Here is a 27069-nt window from a genome sequence, read left to right on the forward strand (position 1 = left end):
TTCTCTTCTCTATGTTTACCACAGTGTGTTTCCAATAATGATGCAAAGTTAGGGTGAAAAGGAGATCAAACTGACTAATGTGAACACTCTGAAATCACCTACAATATTTAGATTGTTTTCTCATATTTATGATTTTTCATTCCCAACGCCACCCTACCCTCATGCCCCACCCTTGGAATAGGTGTTCCAATTGCTGTGTTATGAAGGAATAAGCTGAAACCCAGCGAAAGGTTATCATTACCAAAAGCCACCCAGATTCAGCCCCCAAAGAAACCATTTTCCTTGGAGGTCTATTCCCCATGACAGTTATTTAACTATAGTACATCTTTCCATTTCTGGTTAGGGGCCAGCCCGGTGGTGCAACAGTTAAGTTCGCACCTTCTGCTTCAGAGGCCCAGGTTCACCAGTCTGGATCCGGGTGCCGACCTACGAACCACTTGTCAAGCCATGCTGTGGCAGGTATCCCACATAAAGTAGAGGAAGATGGGCATGGATGTTAGCTCAGGGCCAGTCTTCTTCAGCAAGAAAATGAGGAGGATTGGCGGCAGATGTTAGCTCAGGGCTGATCTTCCTCAAAAAAAAAAAAGAAAGAAAGAAAAAAGAAATAAATATTTATATTGTATTGCTTTTAGCCAAAGTCCATGCAAGACTCGCAGTGAGTGAAAACAGGTATAGAGTCATTCAGAGAGAGTCAGCAAGGAAGGATGTGTTTATAAGCATGAAAATATTAACAATTTCAGAGCTAATTTCTTTTTAAAAATCACACAAATACCTCACAGTCTCGTTCATTCAGCTTAAAGACTGTTGAAAGAAGGAAATACAGCTTCTAATGTGAATTTTGCTCTGGCTTTTCAGGCGGCCAAAGGAAAAAGAGATCATAAAAGCTGTGTTCACATCTAGCTCACATTGTCAGTAATTTCCTTTTTATAGAATTGATCCTCCATGAATGACTTCCCCGAGTTCCTGGCATGGTTTCAGATGTCAAAAGCAGGGTAAAAATATTGAGGAATATCCTTCAGTTTAGCAGTTCGCTGGTCTTGAGTTCATGGCTATCTGCCTCTGATGTAAAAACAGTCATAGCGTGGAAACACGGGGCTAGAAACGACACAGTCCCAGCTGGGGAAGGGGAAGAGACGGTACCAAAGCAGAAGATGCTACTGTGACCTGCTCTCGTTGCCTTCACCGCCCGGGGAAAGGTGGAGGAGGACAGAATTGCTCCTCTCTGCATCTCTTCATCCTCAGCACCTGATATCATGCGTGGTAGTGTTGGCATCAATAACGTGTTTGTTGCTGGGATGGAAGAAGGAAGGGAGGGTGGGCGGGAGGAAGGAAGGAGCCTTCATCGTGCTGTCAGGATAGGAGAGGGCCCACGCCCGGGAGCCAAGAGGCAGGGGGGAACAGCCTAGACTAGAATGGAATCGAGGGGCACGGGACAGGGCGGGGAGGGTCGGGGCTGGAGCAGGAACAGGAACTGGACCATGGGGGTTTCCATGCCAAGCGAAAGAACTTGGTCTTTATTCTCTAGACGACCATCATGGGTCAATGAATGGTTTTAAGGAAGAGAGAGACAACTGCGTGGTGTTTGGGACATTCTGGCCGCAGTGAGGGAGACGGGCTGGTGGGGGGAGGAGGAGTTACGGGTGGAGGAGAGCAGCCGTGCCGGTGTCCAGGCGAGCCATGGGGAGGCGGGAGAAGGGGCAGGTGCGGGGCGGGCAGCGCTCGAGTTTGGGGACGCGAGGCTTGGGGCCTGCTTGGGTGCGGGGGGCGGGGGGGTGCCGGGGGCTGGGAGGGAGAGAGGGGAAGAAGTCGAGGCTGACTCCCACATTTCTCGTGCAGAAACGACAGGGGCAGAAGCAGGTTTAAAATGAGAAATAGCTCCTCCCTGTTGCTTTTCTGTTTCCCTTTCGTTTAGTTTGGACACGAGAGGCAACAGGCGTTCAAAGACGCCTTTCTCCTTCGTCTGTCCCGGTCCTCCGCCGAGGCGGCGGGAGGACGCTGCTGCGCAGGCGCGGCCGCGGGTCCGAGCGGGCGGAGCAGCCGCTGCCGCCGCGGGTCCTTCCCCAGCGTCGCCGGCTGCCGACCCAGCACCTGCTGCGGGGCCGCCGTCCGGGCCTGGCTGCGCAGCCCGCGGCTACTCCCGACCGAACCGGATGGCGAAGAGGAGCCAGGACTGCGCCCGCGGGCAGTTTCAGGGAGTTCGAGGACTTGCTTTGGAGACGCTTCTCCCGTAACCTTTAGAGTTTATTTTTTATTACAGTGATTTTTAAAATTAATTTTTGTGCATGGATTTTTTTCTTTCTTTCCTTTTTCTAAGCTTCAAAACAGCTGCAACCTGCCTTTAACATGTCAAAGTGACAGGGTGCCTTTCTTTCCCCCGGGGCCCCTCTCTCCTTGCGTCCTGGACCTCTGGGACTCTGAAAAACCCTTGCTCCGACAACCAGGAGCAGGAGTGAGCGAACGTCCCACGGCCGAGGTCGTGTCTCCACGCGTGTCTCCTCGCAGTGCGAGTGGCTCCTCACGTTCTGGAAACCCCGGCTCCCTTCCCACCGCAACGCTGTCTCGAAGACAATTGGCTTTTTTCTCCTCCTCCGTCTCCTTTTCTCGCTGTCTCCCTCTCTGTTTATCTCTCCATCTGTCTCCATCTCTCTGTCTTTCAGTCTCTGTTAGTCTCTGTATCTCTTTCTCTCTGTCTCTCAATCTCTCCGTCTCTGTCTCTCTTTGTCTCTTAATCTGTCTCAGTCTCTGTCTCAATCTCTCTCAGTCTCTGTCTCTCTCACACTCTCTCTCTCAATCTCTCTCTCTTTTCAAATTTCAAAGCAGCCCCTTGAATGACTGACTATTCAGGGCAGGCAGAATGAGGCCTCTCTCGGGCTCAGGCTGCAGTCAAAGCCGCGCGCACTTCTAAAGGGGCTGCGGGCCGCTCCACCCGGGGCGCGGGCGGCGGCGGTGGCGCGGTGGCGGCGGGCGGCCGTGCGGCCGACTGGCCATCTGTATGCAAATCTCAGCAGACCCAGCAAACTTGCTGCAGCCTGGCCGGCCGGCGGGCTGTACACGCAGCAATTATCAGTGCACATCGGGCCTTTGTGCCTGCGGCCGGGCTTTGTGGGTGCCGAGGCTGCCCAGCACCTGCACCTCGGAGGTGGCAGATGGCAGGACTTGGCAGCAATATGGAAGTTTGCCTGAATGTGGCCGAGCCGCAAATGGACATCTTTTATTTCTTCCTGGGGGTGGGGAGCTGAAGAGAGGGGATTAGTGCTGGATTACCGTCCATTCACTCCCTGGGCAAATATTTCTTGAGTGCCTACTATGTGCCCCTCCGCCCGTGGGGTAAGGAGGAGCCCGCCAAGGAAAGACATGGTGGGGTGTATTACTTGAGGAAAGAAAAAAAACAACCTGGAAAGGAGCTGTTGACATTCAAACTTGCTACGTATGTAATTGCGGAGTGGTGGGGGCCGTGATGCGGGGGGGGGGGGGGGGGGGGGGGGGGGGGGGGGGGGGGGGGGGGGCGGAGGGGGGAGGGGGGAGAGGGCGGCTCTTTTTCATCCCTGGGCGCCCTTCGCCATGGGGCTCATCCCTGCCCAGCCCCCCGCCAAGGCTCACTCCTGCCTGGCCCTGCGTGCCCACGCTTGTGCGAGCCGCTGTAGTGCCCTGGTCAGAGTGCTTTCTACTCACAAGTCTGTGTTGTCTTGAACCCCAGCTGAGGCGGGCCTCTGCCAAGGACTCCAGATGAAGACAGAAATGTGCTGTTTCTTTGTCACTCTGCCCCCAGAGTGGGGAGTGACTTGGGTCCACTGTGGAGACAGGCTGTGGTCAGCGTTCTGCTGGAGGGTGAGCTTTCTCCCCCAGACGCCTGTGTTAAATCATCACTCTGCAGGATCCTGGGGGCCTTGCACATTTTCACACACTTACCGCCAGCCCTCGCTGGTGAATTCCCTCAGCCATTCTGCAAGCTGGCGTTATCTCCATTTGACAGAGGAGGAAGCTGATTCAGAAAGTTGAGTGAAGATGGAGATCTTAGGGGGAGCTGAGAGGGGAAACCCAGACTGGAGTCTCCAACTTCTGGTCCCCAACACTGAGCTTTGGCGATGGCAGGGCAGATCTTTCCTTCAAAGTCAGTTGGTCTCTGCTTAACATGACAATTTCAAAGCCAGACTACGTAGAGAAAACGTTTGGACAGGGCGTAAAAATCTCTTTTTATTTCCAAGTAATGTAGATACCTGGCACTGGCATTCTGCATCTGAGCCTCACTTGGTCCCACTGCCCATGTCTTAGCCCCACCCATCCCTGGTCCTCACCCATCTCTCATTTCTTCATTGATTTTTTTTTCTTTTTTTTTGAGGAAGATTAGCCCTGAGCTAACATCTGCTGCCAATCCTCCTCTTTGTGCTAAGGAAGACTGGCCCTGAGCTAACATCTGTGCCCATCTTCCTCTACTTTATATGTGGGACGCCTACCGTAGTATGGTGCCTACCAAGTGGTGCCATGTCCGCACCCAGGATCCCAACCAGAGAACCTCAGGCCACCGAAGCGGAACCTGTGCACTTAACCTCTGTGCCACCCAGCCGGCCCCCACTCATTGATTTTGAGCTCCCTGCTTAGCTGTATTTGCTGTCAACTACCTCCTCTGGGAGCTGAGTGCTTTGGGGCCATACCTGCAAAACTCCTGCTCTGATTTATGGAATAAATTGTGTGAAAACCCACTAGGAAAGCTGCTACTGTTCTTACATTTCCCATCCGTGAGAACAATGAGTAACGTTCCCTGCTGGTTAATGAAAACAGAACCACCGACAAATCCGACATCTCTGTCAACGCCTCTAAGGGATGAGGTCAAGGCTGGGATGAAATGAGTCCGGGATGGGGAAGGATCAGGCTGGGGTTTGGAGCAGCAGCTGAGGAAGGAAAGGGTTGGAGCAAGGACAGGATGCCCACCACACGTATTTACGGATAATAATGATACCGTTTATGCAGTTTACTGGCACATGATCAACATGTCCAGTGTGGCGTTTGGTCCTGGGAGCACTGTCTTCTGTCACATAGGAGTTGCAGGTCCCTGGGAGCTAACCCTGAGGACAGGGCCCTTGCCTCCCCAACCCACCAGCCTGAAATAGCTCCCAGTCTTGTGTGCCAGGGTTGGGGCCACACTTATTGTCCTGGGTTCCAAGAGGTACCGTGAGGTCTGGAAAACTGCCTTCTGCATACTTGCTGAAGGCACTTGGGGAGCTGAATTCACTTTAACACCTCTGTGCTGTGCAGAGAGGCCAACTTCAACGGGATGAGTAATTTCAAAGGGGGTGAGCAAAGACCCAGAAATGGGCAAAATCCGGAGGTGCTCAAGGAATAGTGGGTTGCCTAATTTAACTGCAATAAAAGTTAGTGAGGAAAAAGTACTGAGATGAAATCAGTAAAAGTAGGTTGTGCAGAGTCTTGACCATTGAAGTCAAGAAGTGACACTTGGTCCCTGGTCAGTGGTGAGCCCTGTGGAGTTATGGACAAGAAATGTGACTTGCTCAGATCTCTATCTCAGCTGACCCGGGCAGGAGTGGCTTGAATGGATTGGAGTGGAGAAGGGAAGAGAGGTGGCTTTTTAAAGATAAGCAGATGTTTCTTCCTTGATATAGGATGAGGCAGACTGGAATGGGGTCAAAGGAGAAGAATTTTGTTGCCTGCAGTCAGCATCCTTATCTGTAAATTTGGGATACTCTTATCTACCTGACAGAAACGCTATAATTAAACAAGGAATGTGTGTGAACATGCCTAGCACAGCGCAGGGCACATAGGAGCAACTCAGTAGCTACTTGATAAGTGAAGGATCCATGGATGAATGAAAGAATGGAAGATGGATGGCCGGGTGAGTGGATAGTAGATGGATGGAGGGAGAGAGGGAGGGACGGATGGTAAGTTGTGAGTCCATTCTTCCAGATCTCGTTCAACGCTGCCTCCTCCAAGAAGCCTCAGGACCTGCATTTATACTAATCCTCACCCCCCTCCATGTGACCCCTTTCATTATTCCCCCAATAATACAGTGAGCTCTTCCTCTCTTAAGCTGCTGTGGGGGACACATTTCAGTGGTCACTTTCTCATTCAACTCTGCTCTCACTCATGTCACCTCCAACCACAATCTCTTTCAGTGACACCACCTGAAAATAGGCTCTGGGCAGACATTTGCATGTTGGGAGTTTAGAAGGAACATGATACTGAATACACAATTTTCAAGATGATTTGATTTATTTTATTTTTTGGCGAGGAAGATTGGCCCTGAGCTAACATCCATGCCAATCTTCCTCTATTTTGTATGTGGGATGCTGCCACAGCATGGCTTGATGAGCAGTGTGTAGGTCCCCACCTGGGATGTGAACCTGTGAACCCTGAGCCACCGAAGCAGAGTGTGCAAACTTAACCACTATGCCACGGGGCCAGCCCAAGATGATTTGATTTCATCCCAAGGCCTGACCCCACACTCGGTCAGTAACCTTGAGCAAATACACTTAATCTCACAGGGCTCCCTCCCTCGCCTGTACAATGGATCTCTGCCTCACAGCAGGAGGACGCACAGGGTCCCCAGAGATCCTCTGGGAGGGGCAGGTGGATGCTTGCAAAGGAGCCATAGGGGGAGAGTAACCCCCTCATAAATGATCCTCAAGGCAAATTGGCCTTGGAAACCCACAGTCGTCTTTGCCCTGCTCCCTGACAGGAAGTGTAGCAGTCCCATGGGACTTGGGCTTCTGTGTCAAAGTGGGCTAGGAGCCCACACTCACCTGGCTCCATGCCCACATGCCACCAGACTGCAACACCCTAGAACAGAGCCAGTCCTTTGGAGGCACAAGAGGGCTCCAACATCCTCTCGGAAGAGAAAGCAGCCAGCTCTGAGAGATGGCACCAGAGTCCATGTGTCTATGAGAATGCCTCGGCCTTTGAGATTGAGATTCCCTTCCTCGTCCCAAGTCTCATCTGGGACTGAGAGTTTCAAAATGGGATGCAACAGAGAGTGGAAATAATCACAAGGGAATTCTATCCAACACTCCAGAAGAATCCTTGGGTTCATCTTGTGGATACGTTTTATTGGTTTCGGTTTTGGTTTTTGGTTCTAAACAACTTTCTCTGGTAAAGCTTCCCTAACTCAATGAGGGAACTAGAAACTTAGACTCAGAAGAAATCGTTAGGTCCCCTCTCTCTCCTAGTGCAGGAAGACAGCCCCTCTCCCCCACACACACACCTTGCCCACCTTCGAATCTCCTGCATCCTCTCAGTGAGAGACCCCTGCCTCGCAGGCCCTCTGCAGTTCTGCTGGGTGGTTCTGAACATTACGAAGTTCTTCCTCTTCCTGCCACACAAATTAGACTCCTCCTTTGATCCAGCTTCCTCACATCCCCGAGGAGCCTTCTGACCCCAGAAGATCTTTCTCTCTTTTGAATTTCCTGACAGTAAAACTCATCTGGCCCCCAACACAGGCAATGCACTGTTAGCTGATTTTCCCTGTGCACCTGCAGCTTCTCCTCTGTCTTAGTCAGTTTGGGTTGCTGTAACAAATACCACAGCCAGGGTGACTTAAACAACAAAAACTTATCTCTCACAGCTCTGGAGACTGGAAGTCCAAGATCAGGGTGCCAGCAGGGTCGGGTTCTGGTGTGGGCTCTCTTCTGTCTTGCAGACGGTCATCTTCTTGCTGTTATCTGCACACTGGCAGAGAGGCATCATCCCTCTCCTGTCTCTCCTTCTAAGGGCACTAATCTCATTCGCAAGGCTCCACTCTCATAACCTAATTACCTCCCCAAGGCTCCACCTGCAAATAGCATCACACTGGGGCTTCAACATACGAATGTGAGGGGGCCGCAAGCATTCTGTGCACAGCATCCTCTCTTCTGATCTCGATTTGGGGTTCCTTGAGGAGGGGTCTCTATCTTATTCATCTCTGTTCCCCACTGATCTTGCCCAGTGCCTGGCACAGAGGAGGTGCTTCTTCATTCCCTGAGCAAACATTTACTAGATTCCTGTTATATGTCAGGCCTTCAAGAAGCTCAATCCAGCCCCCAAATATTTGTTCAGTGATTTTAAGTTGAGGTTCATTTAGGCTAAAAAACCCCACAAGACTACATTCCACGGGGACACTTCCAGCTGCTTGGGATGGTGACAGAGAGAAGGGCAATCCCATCTACCTACACGGGGTCCCTGTAAGACCACAAAAGGGCTTCCTGGCCCCACAAGACGGCGGTGCACTGGCGGGTGCCTGGACCTTAAGAGAGACTTGAGATGATATCGTGAAGACCCAAGCCCTGTTTGCCTTTCACCGTAAAGTCTATCTAACTTTTCTAGAACGTCTGATTCTGGACATGAAGAGAGAAACTAGGGTTGTTCTAGAGGAGATACAAGGGCATGGCTTTTAAATCTGTGGGCAAATCCCTAATCTCTCTGAGCCTCAGTTTCCTGACTTTAAAAGGGGGATAAACTACCGCCCTCTAAGGATTGTGGTGAGGATTAAATGAGATAATGTGTGCCTAGAACAGAATTCATCATATGTGCTCAAAAAATGGGAGCTGTTATTAGCCTTGTAGGAGGAACCTATGATAAAGGAAACAGTTGACATGACAGCTCCTGCTTACCGGGAAGACACAGTTGTCTGCCGTGGGTATGGCCTCGGGGGCATGCTGAAGCCCCAAACATGAGGCGGGAAGATTGTGCTGTGCGTCCTAAAACCCAGAAGGGCACAGCCATTTCACATCCAGTTCTGTGAGCCAATCCACAGCCATCTACCTCCAAAGCAAGGGGACCCCTGTTTTACAAAAAAACTGACCCTTGGTTATGAACAGTTTATATATTTAGAGCACTGGTGTGTTATACAAAGACAAGAAGAGCTCTGAATACCAAGGGACAGCAAGGCCAGAGCTGCTTCAAAACCCAGCACATCTCTGCTCCCCAGAACGGGGTGGGCTGTGGGCCCCAGAGAGCCTGACCCATCGCTCGTCATTATTCCTTTCTTCTAACAAAGTCCAGAGGGCAAAGAGACAGTGCAAACACTTCAGCAAGAGTAATGGGGCACACACAGAAAGAGAGAAAGAAAGGACCACATTGTGCAATGTGATTCCTGACCAGATGTCAGTTTTTAAAAAATAGAAAGCAGCCTGGGATGTGTGTGTGCGCGTGTGCATGTGTGTGTGCGCATGCGTGCATGTAGGTAGAAGGAGGGAATGGGCTGGGAACGAGAAGACAAGCTCTAGGGTCAGATCTGCCAGGAAACAGCCATGCTACATGGGCCAAGTCAATCAGTGTCTCTGGGCCACGTCTGAAAATACAAGAGGTTGGACGAGGCAGTTTCTGTGCTTCCATTGTTGCACATGCGCAGAATCATACAGAGACGTGGGTGTGAACACAGCTAATCAATGCAGACATATATATACACACTTAATCATCTGTTCCAGCTCCCCGTCTGAAGTCTCCGTGCTTTCTGGCGTGGTCGAGCCATGAACCTTTTCCAGCATTCCCTGTCAGAGAGAGTTTACCATATCTGTCACATATGGAGGGTTGATTTTCAAAAAACCAAAAGGGAAAGAAAGAAGAGAAGGAGGAAAGAAGGAGAGAAGGAAACCATTTCAGAGCACACTCGAGACACCAGGTCTTGGACTCAGGAGTTTCACGTACGTTACCCCATTCAACCCCAACCACAACCCTGAAAGATAGGGAGGCATTATTTTCATTCTTTTTGTAGATAAAGTAATTGAGGTTCAAATATGACTTTCCCAAGGTCCCACAGCTGGTCAGTGGTAAAGTCTGAATTCAGTCTGAGGTCTTACTGGATCCAAAGCCTGTGACGTCCCCAAGCCACAGTGCAGGGTCAGGATGACTATACAAGGAGGACTCACACCAGGGGACCCTTCAGAGGGTGAGACCCATCCACCTGGTCAGAAACGTCTTTCCATCCAGGTCACAATTCAAAGTCTGCCAGTAGGAGCACAGTGCCCCATTGATGCTCCAATCCCCCTCCGGGAATTAAAATCAAAGGCTAAGTTCTAAAAGCCCCTGGCCAAAGCCACTGTCCCACTTACCCAGAGAACCCAGCGGGCCGCCGGCTTCCTCTTCATAAGAGATGAGGGGGCTTCCAGCTGAGCTGAAAGGTGATGGAGGAATGTGGCAGGAGCACCAAGAGAGGAGAGAGGGAATTTGGAAACGCACAGAAACATGTAGGAGGTCTCTAAGACCAAAGCACGCTGACTGTACACCTTTTTAGGGAGCCCTATAAGTAAACTAAAACAATCCAAAGTACCAGCCTGCCACCGACTAATCAGGATGAACGTAACACTTGTCCCTTTGCTCCTTCCGGCCTCAGTTTCCCCACACATTCAGCAAATACTATCCTTCTTGAGTCCTCTTTTCGCTTGAGGAAGATTGGCCTTGAGCTAACATCTGTGCCAGTCTTCCTCTATTTTGTGTGTGGGTCGCTGCCACAGCATGGCCGCTGCCAAGTGGTGTAGGTCTGTACCTGGAAACTGAACCCAGGCAGCCGAAGTGGAGTGTGGCAAATTTAACCACTAGACCACGGGGCCAGCCCCTCCTGTTCATTCTTAATAACATCCGAAGTAGCCTCTGAGTCAGGAGGTCCCTTAGTTCATCCTGGTGGGTATCGACTTCTATTGCACCTGTGGGCAAACAGCTTCTCATACTCTGGCTCCCAAATGATAGAAGGTGCATTATGGAGCTGAGAGGAAACGCAGAGAGAGCAGGGGGAATCTGTGATTCTCAAAGTGGACAGCAAGCCACGGTGTTCGGGAGAGGCTGCTTCCCTCTCCTTCTACCAGAACAATCCACCCCTGCCAGGCTGGCCTCCAGGGACACTGTCAACGGACACTCTCCCTTCGGACTGCATCCTGATCCACTTGCTTTGATCTACACCCCACATCTCGTCCTGCTCTGGACTCCCCCCGGCCCCCAATATTTTAACTGTTCTGACTCCAGCATCCCCCTACCCATGGGATATAGCACAACATTTGTCATCGTGACCGCTGCCACTTTGACTCCCCTCCCAGCTCAGCACTGGCGGCCTTAGATGAGGCCCCTCTGGTCGGCCGGTCCTCAGATCTTCCTATTCCAGGACTCTCATCTCAGCCTTCCTGGCTTCTAAGGCAACAGCAGCAAACATTTATATGGCCATTAGCTGTGCTCAGCACTGTTTTAATGACTTTAAAAGAATTAGCTCATTTAGACTTCACCATAATCCTAAAAGAGAGATACTATAATTGTCTACATTTTACAAATGAGAAACTGAGGCACAGAGAAGTGACTTGCCCAAGGTGACACAGCTGGTAAGGGACAGAATGGAGATTCAGCCCCAGACAGTGTGGCTTCACACCAGGAACCACAGCCGTCTCTAGCTTCTAGCTACTCGCCACCGCAGCCCCACCCCTGCCACTCACGCCCACACACACTCACACTCATGCCCATCACACCCACACACCACACACACTCACTCACACCCCATGCGCACACTCACACAAAATACACACACTCACTCGCACGTTTAGAGCGCCTACTGCCTTATCTTTCTACATCTCCAAATCTTTCCATTCTTTTAGTTTTTTTTTAACTTCTCCTTTTTCTCCCCAAAGCCCCCTGGTACATAGTTACATATTTTTTTAGTTGTGCGTCCTTCCAGTTGTGGCATGTGGGATGCTGCCTCAGCATGGCTTGAGATTAACGGTGCCATGTCCGTGCCCAGGATCCAAACTGGTGAAACCCTGGTCTGCCGAAGTGGAGCACGTGAACTTAACCACCCGGCCACAGGGCCGGCCCCTGAATCTTTCCATTCTCGAAGGCCCAATTTGCTCACCTCCTCCGAGAAGTCTTGGTCAATCCCCTCTTCTGACAGTGCTCTCTTCTCAAAAATTCTGAAGTACATTTTTTCACTCTTGTGCCCCTAGCACTTAAGTCCTCTGTCTGCTACCCCCAACTGCGTGATTGGCTCCTGCAGGAGGCGTCATTTTACATATCTTGGGACTGACTCAGTGTCAAGCAGACTGCTCTGGGAGTTATACTGCACTCAGGTGCTGAGCACATAAATGAATGAAGGGTGACGGTATTTACAGTGAGCACCTTGCTTTCATTCCCAACCTGACTAGCCCCCAAAACACAAACGACAAAAGGATTTCATTTGGTGATTTTTACTCACTTCCTAGAAAGACTATGTTCTGTGGAAATGTCAATTTTCTGAATAAAGTCAATCCTCATTATTCAGGATTCTGCATTTCCAAATGCACCTACTCGCTAAAATTTATTTGTAATCCAAAATCAATACTCACGGTGCTTTCACAGTTGTTCCTGAACGTGGGCAGAGTGGTGGAAAGTTCGAGTCGCCCAGTGCAGGTGTTCCCAGCTGAGATGGATGGAGGAAATGCTCTGCTTTCTTCTCCCCGCTCTGCTACTGTAAACAGCGTCCCTTTCTCAGTCTACCTAGTGCTGTGGTTTCAGCATTTTTGTGCATTTTGGGGTTATTTTGTTGTTTAAAATGGCGCCAAGCATAGCGCTGAAGTGCTGTCCAGCGTTCCCAGGTGTGAGAAGGCTAGGATGTGCCTCGCGGAGAAAATACGTGTGAAAGACAAGCTTTGCTGGGTCATGAGCTACAGTGCTGCTGGCCGTGAGTAGCTCAATGTTAATGAATCACCAACATATATTAAACAAGGTGTCTTCGAACAGAAACACAGATGAAACTAGGCTATGTATTGATTGGTTGACAATAATCTCGTGACCAGAAGCTCACAGGAACCTAGTCGTGTGTTTCCCCCGGGATCAATGGTTCAGGATTCACCGATTCAGTGTCTGCAGAGACTTTCTAGAACTTAACTGTAGCATTCAAATAAATTATATACGCATCGTACATGGATATGTATGAATACATGCGTGTATGTATGTAGGGGTTTATATATTTCCTATCAATAACAAGCATCATTTTACATTATTTAGAAGCATTTAGGGGCTGGCCCCGTGGCCGAGTGGTTAAGTTCGCGCGCTCCGCTGCAGGAGGCCCAGTGTTTCGTTGGTTCGAATCCTGGGCGCGGACATGGCACTGCTCATCAAACCACGCTGAGGCAGCATCCCACATGCCACAACTAGAAGGACCCACAACGAAGAATATACAACTATGTACCGGGGGTCTTTGGGGAGAAAAAGGAAAAAAAGTAAAATCTTTAAAAAAAAAAAAGAAACATTTAGACAGCCAACTTATCTTTTCGTTGTGAGTTACCAATAAGAAAATGGTGACTAAATCCAAAGCCTGTCTCCTAACCTTGGAGGTTTCCAATCTCCTTTGAGGCTGAGCAGCACCAAGCCAGCTTTGAAGCAGGGGGACCTAGGCCTGCCCTCCTGAACCTGAAGCCCCTTCTGTGGGGGACCCCAGGACAGGGCCTTCTCCGCAGAGTCCTTGCCTGGCCTGCCCGGGGCTGCCAGCTCCTAGGAAGAGGAATCGGTTCCCTTCCTTAGGAAACTCCTCAGGTGCCAATTGATCTCGTTGCTAGGAAACATTCCTAGACAGGCACTGGCAGAAAAATTCCATGGGGAAGCATGCCACAGCCGCCCGACTCACTTCCCAGCAGGACTCCAGTCTACACCGTTCTGAAAACATGAGTTTGAAGTGAGAAAAATTCTAGCCAAAGCCTTTTGGGGCCTTCCCTAAACAATCTCTTGTAGCAGCCTCGCCCCCGGAATCTTCTCACCCATGCTCGCCCAGTCCTTGGGACTACAATTTCACCCCTCCCTTGCCTAACCTGTTCTCAGCCCGCAAGGACAGAGTGGGGCTCCCTTCTGAATGAGACCCATTCACATCCCCCCTCACCACGATGAGACCCCTTGGGCCGCCGCCTCCGGTTAAGTGGTCCTCAGTCCGTGAACTTCCTCCACTCGCCTAGATCACTGCCCTGGTATCAATTCCTGGCTCCTTTTTGGATGCTAGGTGAAGAATTCAAAAAATGCCTCCCTTCGTCTAGCGTCTTATGACATCTCTCTCTTTTCATTTTACCCCGAGAAGTCAGGCACATACCAGACCCTCTTTTTAGAAAAGAAATGATCACCCCGTTCGTTTTCTTAGTTTGGCTTCTCCACACTTAATTCATGATATGTTCTAAGACAAAGGAGAAGCTCTGTGGTTGCTGTTAAGTATCCATGAAAGTTATATTGGGATAATATATTCGGTTCTAGAAACCCCAGGTAAAGAGACTGCTACTGATTATCCATATTATTCCCATACTTAAGACATAGCCACTCAGAAACTGTCACAATAAAGCAGGAACTAAGCTATTTCCTGATCCTAATTAATCTATTAAACACTCTCTTTTGCCGTCTCCGTCTTTCTCCTCCACTTCCAAGACACATGCGTGGATGTCGAGTCCTCCTCGATTGATTCACAGCACTTTGAGGTGTCATTCTAGGTTCTCTCTTCCAGGTGTAATTTACTGTAATCCCCTCAGAAATGAAAGCCATCTTCCTGGAGCAAGGGAGGAGGGAGACCCCCATTTGCATCCCCGTTTCAAGCCCTAAATTACTCCCTGGGTCCCCTGAGGTCGAGCGAGAGCGGCGGTTGTCATCTTGCTCCTGCTTCGTGGGCGGCCCCTGCACACACAGCACTTGATGCCAGCTCTCTTCCCAGGCCCCGGATTCTCGAAAATGTCCACGGTTTGGCTACAATCTGATAAACAAAAGTCAACGAGATAGGTACTGAATGTATATATCACTGAGATGGACCACAGGTATGGCAAAATGACCAAAATCTGGCATTGGGAAAAAATCGTTGAAGACCTGGGCTGTTTTGCCTGGAGAAGAGAATGTTCAGGGCGGGCAGAAAACTGCCTTCACACGCCTGGGGGCTGTCATGTGGAAGAGGGGTTAGTCTTCGGCTGTGTGGTCTCCAGGGGAAGCGCAAGAAGCAGTGAGTGGAAGGCACAGAGCAAAAGATTCCAGCACCACACAGCACAGACTCTGTGGATGGAAAATGCACAGCTCCCACGCGCTGGCTTCCGACTGTGTGTCCCGTGTTCTGCTGGGCACTGGGCGTGTTATTCCCCTTAATCCTCACGAGCACTCACCAGGCAAATGTGATTATCCACATCTCCTAGCTTCCGAAGCTGAGGCTCACAGGGTAGCAGGCCCTGCGCACAGGAAGAGGGAGGGTCAAGATTAGAATCAGCTCTACCTGACTCCTAGCTGTGTGAAGAGGAGCTTCACGCGGCCCTGCCATGGCAAGTCGGCAAGAAATCCATGGTGATGCAGAAGAGGGATCCGGCAGGGATGAGAATGAGGACTCATCACTTAGACAGACACTTTCAGCCCCAAGAGTCACCACTCAGATGCTATCAAGAGCAAATCACCAGCGAGAAAGTGCCTGGGCCTTTTTTTTTTTTTTTTCCCTGTATTGAAATCATAATAATGGCAACTGTGTATGAGGTGTCTGCATGTCTGCAGTATGCCAGGCAATACAGTAGACATTTAACAACATTGCCCCCAGTTTCTCAGCTCTCACCCAATCCCACCAGGTAGTTCAAATAAACACACTTGGCTCAAAGAGGCGAAGTGACTTGGCAAGGACACACGGCCAGGTACTGGCAGAACAGCTCCAAACCACCAGAATTCTGAGAAGTGACCTGCCTTCCTGAGCAGAAGTGAATGTTCACACCATGAAAACTGGAATAGTGTTCTAAGAGGTGAGACTCCGGAGCAAGACCTGTGTTCTAACCCCAGCTCCACCACTCCCTGCTGTGTGACCTTTGGGAAGCTACTTAACCTCTCTGTACCTTGGCTTCATCATCTGTGAATGGAGATACTTATAAGGATGAACTAAGTTAAACCATTTAGATCCTTGCCTGATACACGGTAAGTGCTATACAAGTGTTAGCTATTACCGTTTATTTTTATCTGGGTAGCTTAAACTGCTCGAAAGTAACTATGGAGTGTCACTGACTCCCCAGTCTGTTCACCGGGGCTGACCATCATTGGTCCCATCAGCTGGAGATGGAACCAAAAGGACGTTCTGCAGACTGAGGAAACCCTCCTCAGCAACCTTGAACCCTGAATCTGGCCTCTGCTGGAACTTCTTGGAGCTCGACTGCCCATCCAGCATGCACATTTTCACAGGCAGCTGGCAGGCTGTGTGGAGGGCACCTGGGGGCCAGACAAGCAGTCTCTGGTCCCTGCTGAACTGCCCACTGAAATGAAGAGACACCCCAGGTTCCCAGCAAAGGGGCCCTGTTGGCGTGAAAGCGCACGCAGTCTCGCCTCCTCAGCGCCAAGCGGGAGGACCGATCGGCCGCCTGGTTTACGTGAGACATCATCACAGCAGAAAGAACACGATGAGGTAAACACTGATGACCTCACTCATTAAAAATACCAAGCAAGCACTAACATCTATCCATATTTGCTCGGTCCTGAATATTCCTTGCCTTCGGGTGGGAAAAGGCAAGATTTGGGAAGAAGGTTCCAGCATGGAATCACAGATTCCCAGGGTTGGAGGGAGGAAGCCGATGTTGGCACAGCCCTACTCTGTGCTGGGCAGTTTGTACACATCATCTCACAGAGTCGTCAGCACGGCAACGAGGGTGCTGAGCTTCAGACCTCTTGAGTCACTCTCTCTAGGTCACACCGATACAGACGGAGGGACCAGAACCTGAATCCAGATCTATTCAGCTTCAAATTCCACCCTCGTCTCCCCAGAAAAAGCCTAGAAGTCACATGCTCGCTGCATTCCCCCAAGAGTCTCCTTTTTAACGAGGGTCGTGTTTTGGGTCACCAAAGGCTGGTTTTTGCTCATAATGAGCTTCTAATCACGTAAAGACCTGCATACTCTTTCCCATGTGCTGCTGGTGAGCCAGGAGAGGGGAGGTGCCCAGGGCAGCGCCCTCAGAGTTGGCCACTTCGAGAGAGGGCTGAGGTCCACCAGGGCGGCCAGCGTTGGAGAGGAGAAGAGCAGAAGACCTCCCCTCACTCCACCCCCTGTGTCCTGGGGGCTCCAGCTTACTCTGCAAAGCAAGCTTGGCCCACAGCAGCTAACAGCTGTGCGCAGGAAAGACACCGCCCCGGTCCCCGTCCTAAGGAGAATAGAGCCAGCCTGTACTGTAATCCACCGCGGCGCAGAAACCAATCATTCCTCCTCATTACTGAGCGGAGAAATGCCTCTCAGGGCCCCTTTTCCTCCTTGCAAACAAAATAAAACAAATCCTTCCTATGGATTTCATTTGCCATTTAATGCAACCTAATGATTTCCAATTGAAACCATATTTGTATTTGTATTGACTTATTAATAGCACATCCATTTTCCACGCAATAAAGCCTGAACACGAACTGATGACTTTGACCAAAATGCATTAGGTAGCATTAAAGATTAAATAAACACTGTTTCTATGAATAATGGTTAATGTCGTCTATTTGCCAGTCTATTGAAAATTGATCTCTGGGTATTTCAAGCTGGGGTTCCAGGGAGTGCATTTCAAACATATTATGAGTAATGACTATGCGTTAGGACGTGCAATGGTTTCCAGGCGATCGCTAGAGCTTGTTACAACTTTAGTATATTCTGGTTAATTTGCACTAATTGCCCCATTGCTGACGGCCACAGCAGAGCACCTTGAGGACCAACTGAAGCACGTGCCTGATTCCAAAAGGCAGCTTAGAAATGACTTCAGAGAAAAACGAGAAGACGGTTCCTTCTTCCTCCCTCTGGGCCCTCTGGTCATATTTGTCCACTTGAATAATTTTTTTTTAAGATTTTTATTTTTCCTTTTTCTCCCAAAGCCCCCCAGTACATAGTTGTGTGTTTTTAGTTGTGGGTCCTTCTAGTTGTGGCATGTGGGGTGCCGCCTCAGCATGGCCTGATGAGCGGTGCCATGTCCGCACCCAGGATCGGAACCGGTGAAACGCTGGGCCGCCGAAGCAGAGCACACGAATTTAACCACTCGGCCACGAGGCCAGCCCCACTTGAATAATTCTTGATTTCTGCTGTTTCTCTTCTTGGTTTGGGAGGCTGCCTTCTACACTGGAGCGGAGAAATGAGCTCCCTCCAGCTCTGGACCTGGAGAAGCTGTGACCTAGGGTGGAGGTGGCGGGCTGCCCCCTCCAGCTCTCCACTCTCTCGACCTAGAAAAGGAAGCCGTTGGGTCAGATGACCCGAGGGCCAAGAGCTCTGGCGCATCCTGACTCTGATTGCAGTGTATATAAATGTTTTCTTTGACTTTGTGTCCCCAGGGTCTAGTACAGTGTCTGACACCAGACTTTCAGAAACTTGGGCCAAGTTTAGAAGTCAGAGTTTCCTGGCGGACAGGCCTTCAATAGGCCAATAATAATAGTTCTAATATAACCAGTACTTATTGAGGTTATACTCTGGTCAGGCAGGAAGCGAGGTACGTTATATATATGACCTATAATCGTCTCAATAACCCACCAAAGAAGATGTCACCATTGCAGACCCTGGGTGATTTCTTCATTTGTAATCACTGATGTTGTCCCCAAGATTATTACCAGGTGGAACAATGCTTTCACATGATTCTCTTTTTGATTCTGACTATGAAGCTGTTAGGCAGGAAGGTTTTTATGCTCATTTTACAGATGTGAAACTGGGACCCCAAAAAGTGAAATGACTGCTGGCTTCCTCCCCAGTCTCTTCTTTGTCTGTTTCTTCCCTGCCCTCTCCTCCTCTCTCCCTTCCCTGCTTTTTCTCCTTCTCTCCCTTCCCTGCCCTCAGGTTCTCTGTATTCCTTTCTCCCTCCTACAGTTTCCCAGGGGCCGTCCCACCCACCCCCAGTCTCTCGCACCTTCTCTCACTTGTTTCCTCTTGCTTCTGTGACAGTGAGGAGGGGTCTTCGCCAGCTCCTGGGTCGGTAGGAGAAGCTGGCCTTTAAACCTTTCATTTCCAAACAGTGTGATAAGAGCCACGCTGGGGTCTGCACAGGGTGGGCATGAGGGAGGGGCACTGACCTAGGAAAGGGAGAAGTAAGCTCTGGAAGGTTCCTGGGGAGTCAGTTCCTAAGCTGAGTGAGTCAGGTGAAGAGCGTGGAAAGGCATTGTAGGTCTTGGGAGTAGCAGAAGCCTGAGCAGGCACAGACGATAAAGCATCCTGGCATGCTCTGGGAATGCTGGCACAAAGAGGGAGGGGTGGGCGGGCTGGAAGGAAGCATGGGCCAGAGCATGGGGGCCTGGAAGGCCAGGCCAGGGGGATGAAGGTTATGCTGTGGGCAAGGGAGAGCCATAAAAGATTCTAAGCTGAGGAGTGACATGGTCAGATGAACGTGGAGCATTTGAAATGCTGTTAGCAAGAGATCTTTTGGCCAAAGACTTAAAAAGCCAACTGGTGGATGTGGAAGGCATCTGTCTTCAAGTCTTAGCATGGTGGATCTGGAAAGGCCTTCAGCCCTGAACCAGCCTAATCCCTTAATTTTAGAGAGAAGGAAACTGAGGCACAAGGGAAAGTTATCTTCCTTGAATCCGTCTGCCAGGTGGGCCCCAATTCCTAACGGTCATCTTTTTACGTAAGCAAAATTGTTACCTCTCCTATTGCCATCACTTCCATTTGCTTCTGTCCCTTCTCCAGCCTGCGCCCCAGGGCACACAGGGTTTGTTCTGCCTCCCACAGTGCTTCCGCTGTGGTGTAGAACCACCTGTCACATGGCGGGGGTGCCATAGACAAACAATCAGCAGATTGTTGGTTACAGTTGTGCACAGACAACTGTATCAGTGTCTCTCGCGCCATATGGCTGGGGACACGTGCGGCACTGAGCCTGGCCCCAGGGAAGCCTGGCGCTTCTTCACCTGTTCCTCCCATCTCAGGACGGGCTCCGCCCTCACCCGGGCTGGGGTTGGAATCGCCCTGGAGAAGTGTCCTACAAAACCAGCCTCGCTAGAAGCATTCAAGCTGCCGCTGAGTGGTGCCCACAAAGGCATCAGCATTTCACATCTAAAGTTGCTGTTATTATCTCCATTTTAGGTTCAGAAAACTGAGACACGGGTTGAACTGCCTAAGACTGCATAGCGGGTGAGGGTCGGCGTGAAGATTCGAACACAGGTCAGGCCGATTCCACAGGCGAGGCTGAGGCTGCGTTTCTCTCCAGGACATTGCTGACTCTGGGACAGGGCTCCATTCCAAAGCACCATTCACTCTCAGTTCACTGATCTGTCCTGAGTGCTAATCCACACCACACACTACAGAGACTACAGAACAGCGAGCAAGACAGAAACTCCACCGTCCAGGCACTTCCAGTCCAGTTAACCACTTACCAAGTGGACCCCGCAGGTCAGACTCTGTGCTCTGCCCATATGATTTTATTCCAATTTCCATACCAACCTGGGATGCTATTATTCCTACCCTCATTTCATAAATGAGGAAAAGGAGGCATGGCAGTGTCGGAGTAGGAGGTCCGTGGGCACATCATCCGTAAGTTAAAAAGCCAGCATTCAAACTTATGGCCATTTCTTTTCCACCGCAAAACATAGAGTGGAGTGGAAGCATCACGCACACACACGTTAAGAGAGGTCGCCTCAGGTCTCCTGGAGCAAAGACATTTGAGCTTCAGTAGACAGAGGTGGCATCTGAGTCAGGGGAAGCTGCAAGGCCCAGAGTTGGGGCCCGATGAGGGCAGGGAGTGCTGGGGACAGCAAGACCCAGTGTGACTACAGTGGATGGGGGCGTCCAGGACACCCCGGGAGGAGCCCTCAAACATTTGTTTCACACCTGTGTGCCAGGCCCGTGCTTGCTGTTTTGCACACATTATCTAATGTCATCCTTTCAACAACAGCCCCCAAAGGAAGACCTTCGCCCCTCTGTTCACAGATGAAAAACTCAGGATCATGAGGTTAAATAGCTCACCCCAGATTATCCGGAGCCCAACCAGGGCTCCTTCTGTCCTCTCCCTCTTCCTCCCAAGATGCTGTGTTGTCAGAAATAATCAGTCCTCGGACCAAAGGTCCTCAAGACCATGCACTTAGTCCTAAGTGGCTTTGAATCCTCTGAGAGCTTGGCCCAGGGCTGGGCACACAGAGGCCCTTGGTACAAGTTACTAACTATCGTACAGATTCCGTCATGGCCTCGTCCTTCTGTTCACAAGGCCTGCAAAGCATCTGTTTATTCCGTGGAAACGGGGGACAGAGTTAGCCAGGCCCCTCCCACCAGCATTCTCAGGAGGGTTGACAGGTCTCTATCTATAGTCACAAGCGTGCTGTTAAAGGCAAGAGAGCAGGTCCACGGGGCCAGGAGTCAGGAGACGCAAGCTCTGGCCTTGGGTCTGCGCAAACCACCATGGGGTGTGAACGCGTCATTTCACCTCTCTGAGTCTCAGGTTTTCCATCTAGAAATTTGGGTTTTTAAAGAAGAAGATATTAGGAAAATGACATCAGCCTGTTAATAGGGCTAAAGTGACAAAAAGTCCTGTCCTAAGGTGATGAGCTACAAAGAGAACAATGGCAATCATGAAGGGGCCACAGAAGCCTGCAGAAGAAAGTCACTCGCCAGCTCACCCCAGGACATGCTGGAACCAGACCATACCTGCAGCTCCAAGAGGAAAGAAGGAAACATCTACCTTTGGTCCAGCTTTCCCTGGGCACAGCCTGTCCCGTCCTCCTGGCCCACACCAGCCCCTTCCCACTCAGGCTCTCCCCTCCCTGTCTCTCCAGCGGTTGCATCCACAGGACACCTTCTGCCTCGTCACACTGCAGTGACGCCAAAGCCCCTGGACTCTCTTTTCTCAAGGAACATGCACTCTAAGCCACATCTCCGAGGAGAAAGGCAGGGCTTTTGTCCCCAGCAGAAGGTGCCAGGAATCTTCTATTGGTCAGAGCCCCTCTCCAGCCCTGAGATGGCAATCCACCTCACAGAGGTGGGACAGAGCCCCCGCTAGGCTTCAGTGCCATTGGTCCAGGCCCAGCCTCTGGCTCTCCCCTCTGTTCTCCAAGACTTTGTTTCCTCATTTATAAGTTAAGGCTTAGATGATTTCTGAGTTCTTTTCCTGTTGCGACTAGTGTGAAGCTAGGAGAACCTGCTGGAATTGACTGTTAGCATAAGAGGCTTTTGAGAATGTGGTTCAACCGGTATTGTGGGTGCATTCAGACCCTCCCCGAGCCACCAAAAAGAGAAAAGTCCTTGGTGAACTTTCCTCGAAAGATCCAAAGGATCCAGACCAAAGACTTCCTGGGCACAAGAATCAGACCAACAGGGATCTCCCTCCCCCACTCACAGCTGCTTTACTAAACAAGGTCTCTTTATAATTTCAAGTTCAAATATACACCTGATTAGAAGGGAAGAAAATGATTCTTTGCACATAAACTTTTTTCAATTAAAAAAAAAATCCCATTTTCTTCCTTTTGTGTTTCAGCAAAAAGTCTTTGCAAGGCACAAGAAAGAATTTTTTTCCAAAAGATTTTACTTCAAGGTTAGTTAAACAGCATTTTTCCATAAATAAGCATGAAAGCTGTGTCCCCTGGGCTGATTTGTTTCAGTTTATACACTCACTACAATGACTCCCAATTCTATACATGACGCCAGCTCCTTTTGAGTAATAACAGCCAAAATATATAATACAAGGACTTTGAAACACACACGCACGCGCAGAGAATTGGCTAAACTCGGCCCTGAGCTATTGCAGTATTTTGAAATGATTTTTAACATTTCTTGATTTCACACATCTTTGTGTGAATTATAGGTTACTGTCAAGCTGTATTATCCTGTTGATCATTTTGATTTTGTATCAGTGTGCAAATTATTTGTTTTAATTTAATCTTCTTTTCTATCAAAAATGTTACAGTTATGCCTCCAGCATTTCAGTCACAATAAGGATGAATTATGAGTTCCAAAAGAGAGATTCTAACAATTTGACAGACAGAAGAGCTTTTGGAGAATACCTAGACCTACACAGAGAAGGAAACTGAGTGTTTAAGGTCACCAGCCAAACGGCGACAAAGATAGGACTAGAAAACTCTGATACCCTATCTTCCAGGGGAGTGCTGTCTATTCTATAGATGCCTTCTCAAATCTTCAAAAAATACCAAAGTGCCCCAGGACTCGTCTCTCATGGGGTCACTTGCCCAAGACCTCACAAAGACTTTCTTCCTTATCTTGGTGCCTTTTTCAAAATGTCTTTACCTCCTGTTTCCAAACGTTAACAGCTGTGTTTCAATGAAGTCACTAGTGTCAAAAGCCAGAGAATTCCCTCCTCTGACCCTGGGCTTGGCCAACCGTGGAACTCCGTGCACTTGTGAGGGAACAGAAGCCCCGGCCTCTTGGTTAGCTAGACCATACATTGCAAGTTGTAAGTATCCTCCACAACCACTCAGCCAGCTGGTCAGTCCTTCTAGCAAGAAACTAAACAAGACTCAGTTCACTTGTCACCTCTTGTAAAACACCTTCCCTCACTCCCTCCCCTCCCCACCCCACCGACTCTGGTAAAGTGTCGTGTCCCCCCCCCACCCCCACCCCCACCCCATGAACACAACCACTGCCATGAGCCTTTTGGTGAAAGGTGGAGAGAGAGAGAGAAGCAAGGAGGAAAAGAGGGTTCTAGGTTCAGGAAATGGTGATAGAAAGCTGGAGGCCAAGCAAAGACACGAAATGGAATTCAGTTTGGCTGAAGCACAGACTCTGACCAGCTTGGTGAGGCGGGAGGTGGGAGAAACAGACAGGAGGCAGATTATGAAAAGCTTTGCAAACCACGTCAAGTTTGGACGCTATCCCAGGAGCAATGGGGAGCTATTGAGGGATAGTAAGTAACAAGGGCTATAATCAGATTTGGGTCTTTTAAAAATTTTTCAGCATTTCTCTAAGTTGCTAGAGTAATGCACGTGTGTGTGCTATAACGAGTGAAATAATATAAAGATAAATTAAGAAGCCAATCCTTTGTCTCCAAACCTCCCTCCATTCCTACCCCAACCCCAGATAACTGTTGTTAATAGCCTGGTATATACCCTTCCGTGGTTTTCTCTTTTACTTCAACATTTACAACATATACACACACATATGAGGCTTGGCTGACTTGTAACTGAAAAAGAATCATGCTATGCATATTACTTAGTGACTCAGTTTACCTAACTATATATTGATGACATTCCGTAACAAAAGACATAGACCTAAATCTGTCTCTCCCTTTCTCTCTGTCTCTCAATTTCTTTTAGATGCACTTACATATATAATTTCACAAAAGTAAGGTCGTATCAAGCATACTGGGTTGTACTATTCTTAATGTTTTCCTATTTTTTTTTTTTCTTTTTAAGGAATTTTCTTTTTAGGACTATCACTCTGGCAGTTACATAAGAAATAAACTAGAAGCAGGCCAGAATGGAGGCTTGGAGACTGGAGGCAGTTATTGGGTTCCAGGAAAAATGTGGGACGGCCCGACCCAGGGAGTGGCAGTGCGGCAGAGTGACTTAAGCTCACTCGTTGAGTTCTGCAGTGACGAGCTGGTTCTGAGGATCATAGTTACGAAGAGATACCCAACAATCTTGTGGGGCAAGATGAGTCAAGAGAGGAGTTTTTCAGTTGAATAGAGCTGGGTTCTTGTCCACAGCGGGGTATTCCTGGGAAAGTCACTTAAATTATCTGAGCCTCGCTTTCCTATCTACAAAACTGAGGTCATCATTTCTACCTCACGGCGTCTCTCTGAGGATTCAGTGAAAGGGCTTGCGGGGAAAGCACTTCATCCCAGGCCTCCTGCTGTAGACACTGAGCGAATGATTAAGACACAAGCACTACTGCCCAGCCCACAGTAGCCAGCTCCTCATCAACCAGACCCCTTCTCCATTTCCCACAGCCCGGCCAGGGCGGCCCATGCTAGGGCCCCATCTGTACCTCCCAACAGATCTAGGCTGACCCCAGGGCTGTGTCAGGGTGAGCTTCGGGCCCGCAGGCAGCCAGGCGGGAACCTAGAAGACTCCCGAAGAATATCTCCCCTGTATGTTTGCTGAGGCCTGAGACCCCTTTCCTCAGGACACAGGCCACTCTAATTCCACAGCCCAGATCAGATTTGGGGTTCAAACCCCTGAGAGAAGAGAACACAGTCACTAACTCCTTCGCTGTCGCAGGCAAGTGATAACTGTCAGATCTTTTCCTCACTGGGGGTGGGGGTATTGGAATGTGCACCTTAAGAGCCTGAAGGGACAAGCCAGAGTTCATCCCAGATAGGGGGCAGGGGGCAGAATTTGGCCAGGAAGCAGACTGAAATGTAGACAAAGTGGTCTTACAAGACAGGGCCCTTACCAGCCCATATCCGAATTCCTGGGACCTGCCCCAGGACAGGGATTTAGTGGAGGCTTGAGGAGAGGTGACACAGAACCCTCAGATGTACATTCAACAGGCATTCCTAAGGCAATAATGGTGAGAGAAGATCAGGCAGTGTGCCCAACCCACTGAGGGGAGAGCTCTAGTCAGGGGGCGGTGGGCTCTAAGGAAAACACCGAGAGAGAGAGAGAGAGAGAGAGAGAGAGAGAGAGAGAGAGAGAGAGAGAGAGAGAGAGAGAGAGAGAGTTCGCCTCGGAGTCGAGTGAAGACTCAGGCGGTGGAGCAGCCTGGAGGCTGGGAGCGGTGTAGGGGAGAGAAGGCTGAAGGTCAGGGCCATCTGGCCCTTGGCTCTGATGCTTCAGACTCAGTTTTTGGTAACTTGGTAATCAGTGGCCTTTCCCCAGGCTGGATGCTGAGGGGAACTTCAGAGGCGAGGTATGCTTCACTCCCCAAAGGCCACACAGGCGCACACGCACATGCACACACACGCACAGCACACAGAACCCAGGCCTCCCTAGAGAAACAGCAGGAAGAGGGCAGGAAGGAGACAGAGAGACGAAAAGAAAGCGAGGAGAATGGAGAGAGTAGGGAGGGAGGAGGGACAATGGAAAAGAAAGAAGGAGGTGAGCAGTGGAGGAAAGGCTCACAGCTTCAGGGAACGCAGGCCAAGGGCAAGTCTAGTCTTGAGAAGGGTCAGCGAGGACAGCAGGGGCCAGGACACGGCCGGACAGGAGGATGGCCTTGCACTGCCTACGATTTGCTCTGCCATTTCAACAAGTCTTCCCACCCACTCCCTCCTCCCTCCTCCCTTCTTCCATCTGTACAATGAGACCCTTGGACTAAGCCATCTCGGGGGTCCCCTCCAGCTCTGTAAGTTCTTGCTTCTGTCCATGACTGCTTCAGGCCTTAACGCTTCCATGAGTTGGGGCAACGACAAGGTCTCCAAGAGCAGAGCTGTCAGGGAAGCCTTCTAGAAGATGCGGGATAGAGTGGAAACCCAGACCAGAAATGCTCAGGAGGTTCCAGGAAGGCATTCTAGGAAGGGCAAGGAAAACTTTGGAGAGGGCCTCCCTGGGGCCTCTGAACCCCCTCAGTGCCCGTGGCTGTGCCTGGAGGCTGGGAGCCCCTCGCCTGGCCGCTGGCAGGCCAGGGCAGCAGCCGGCCAGGGACAGTTTTCCCTCGGCTGCAGACAGCCTGGCTCCAGGCCCACCTCCCGGTGCCCTGGGCCTGACATCTTCTGGGCAGAGCCGCGGTGCCCAGGGAGCTGTGCGGATGGTGTTAGTAAACACGCTTTCTTGCGCCCAGCCTGGCAGGGCCTGTGGGCAGCGGGAGGGCGAAGAGCTGGCAGCTCCCACGGCTGGGCAGGCGGACGGGCGGGCAGACAGGCGGGCGGGCCGCCCCACACAGCCAAGCCAAGGCCCAGAATGGAGCAGCTGCTCCCGTCGCCATGGAGACGGAGACTGAACAATGAGCAGCCAGAAATGCAGCATGGCCGCCTTGCACCGCGGGCCCCCTCACTCCCACCGGCCTTACACCTACACACACATGCACACACACATGCACATGCGCTCACGCACATGCACAGCTTAGGCCTCCCCTCTGGAGAAGCAGCCAGAGGACAGCAAGGGAGAGCAGGCGAGGTGGAGAGTGGGGAGAGGCAGAGCAGAGAGAGGAGAGACGAATGGAAGAGGAGGAGAGAGTGAGGAGGGGAGAAGGGAGGTCACAGCTTCATCACTGCAAAGTTGAGCAAAATCTCACCCTTTGATTCCAGCTAAAAATATGTTTTAAAAAGCTAGCCGCCTTTTCAGAGGGTCACGTGGTGCCCTGGATTCTTGTGTGACGGGGGAACCAAG

General features: G+C 50.4%; 1 long non-coding RNA gene across 1 annotated transcript; it reads left to right on the forward strand.

Annotated features, from left to right (window-relative positions):
• Nucleotides 1-1023: 1023 nt before the first annotated feature.
• LOC138917760 (uncharacterized) lies at nt 1024-2273 on the forward strand. Its single transcript, XR_011426207.1, has 2 exons — nt 1024-1260; nt 1913-2273. It is a non-coding gene; the product is annotated as an uncharacterized lncRNA (long non-coding RNA).
• Nucleotides 2274-27069: the final 24796 nt, after the last annotated feature.

This window comes from Equus caballus, chromosome 15, assembly GCF_041296265.1.
Source record: "Equus caballus isolate H_3958 breed thoroughbred chromosome 15, TB-T2T, whole genome shotgun sequence".
Classification (NCBI taxonomy): domain Eukaryota; kingdom Metazoa; phylum Chordata; class Mammalia; order Perissodactyla; family Equidae; genus Equus; species Equus caballus.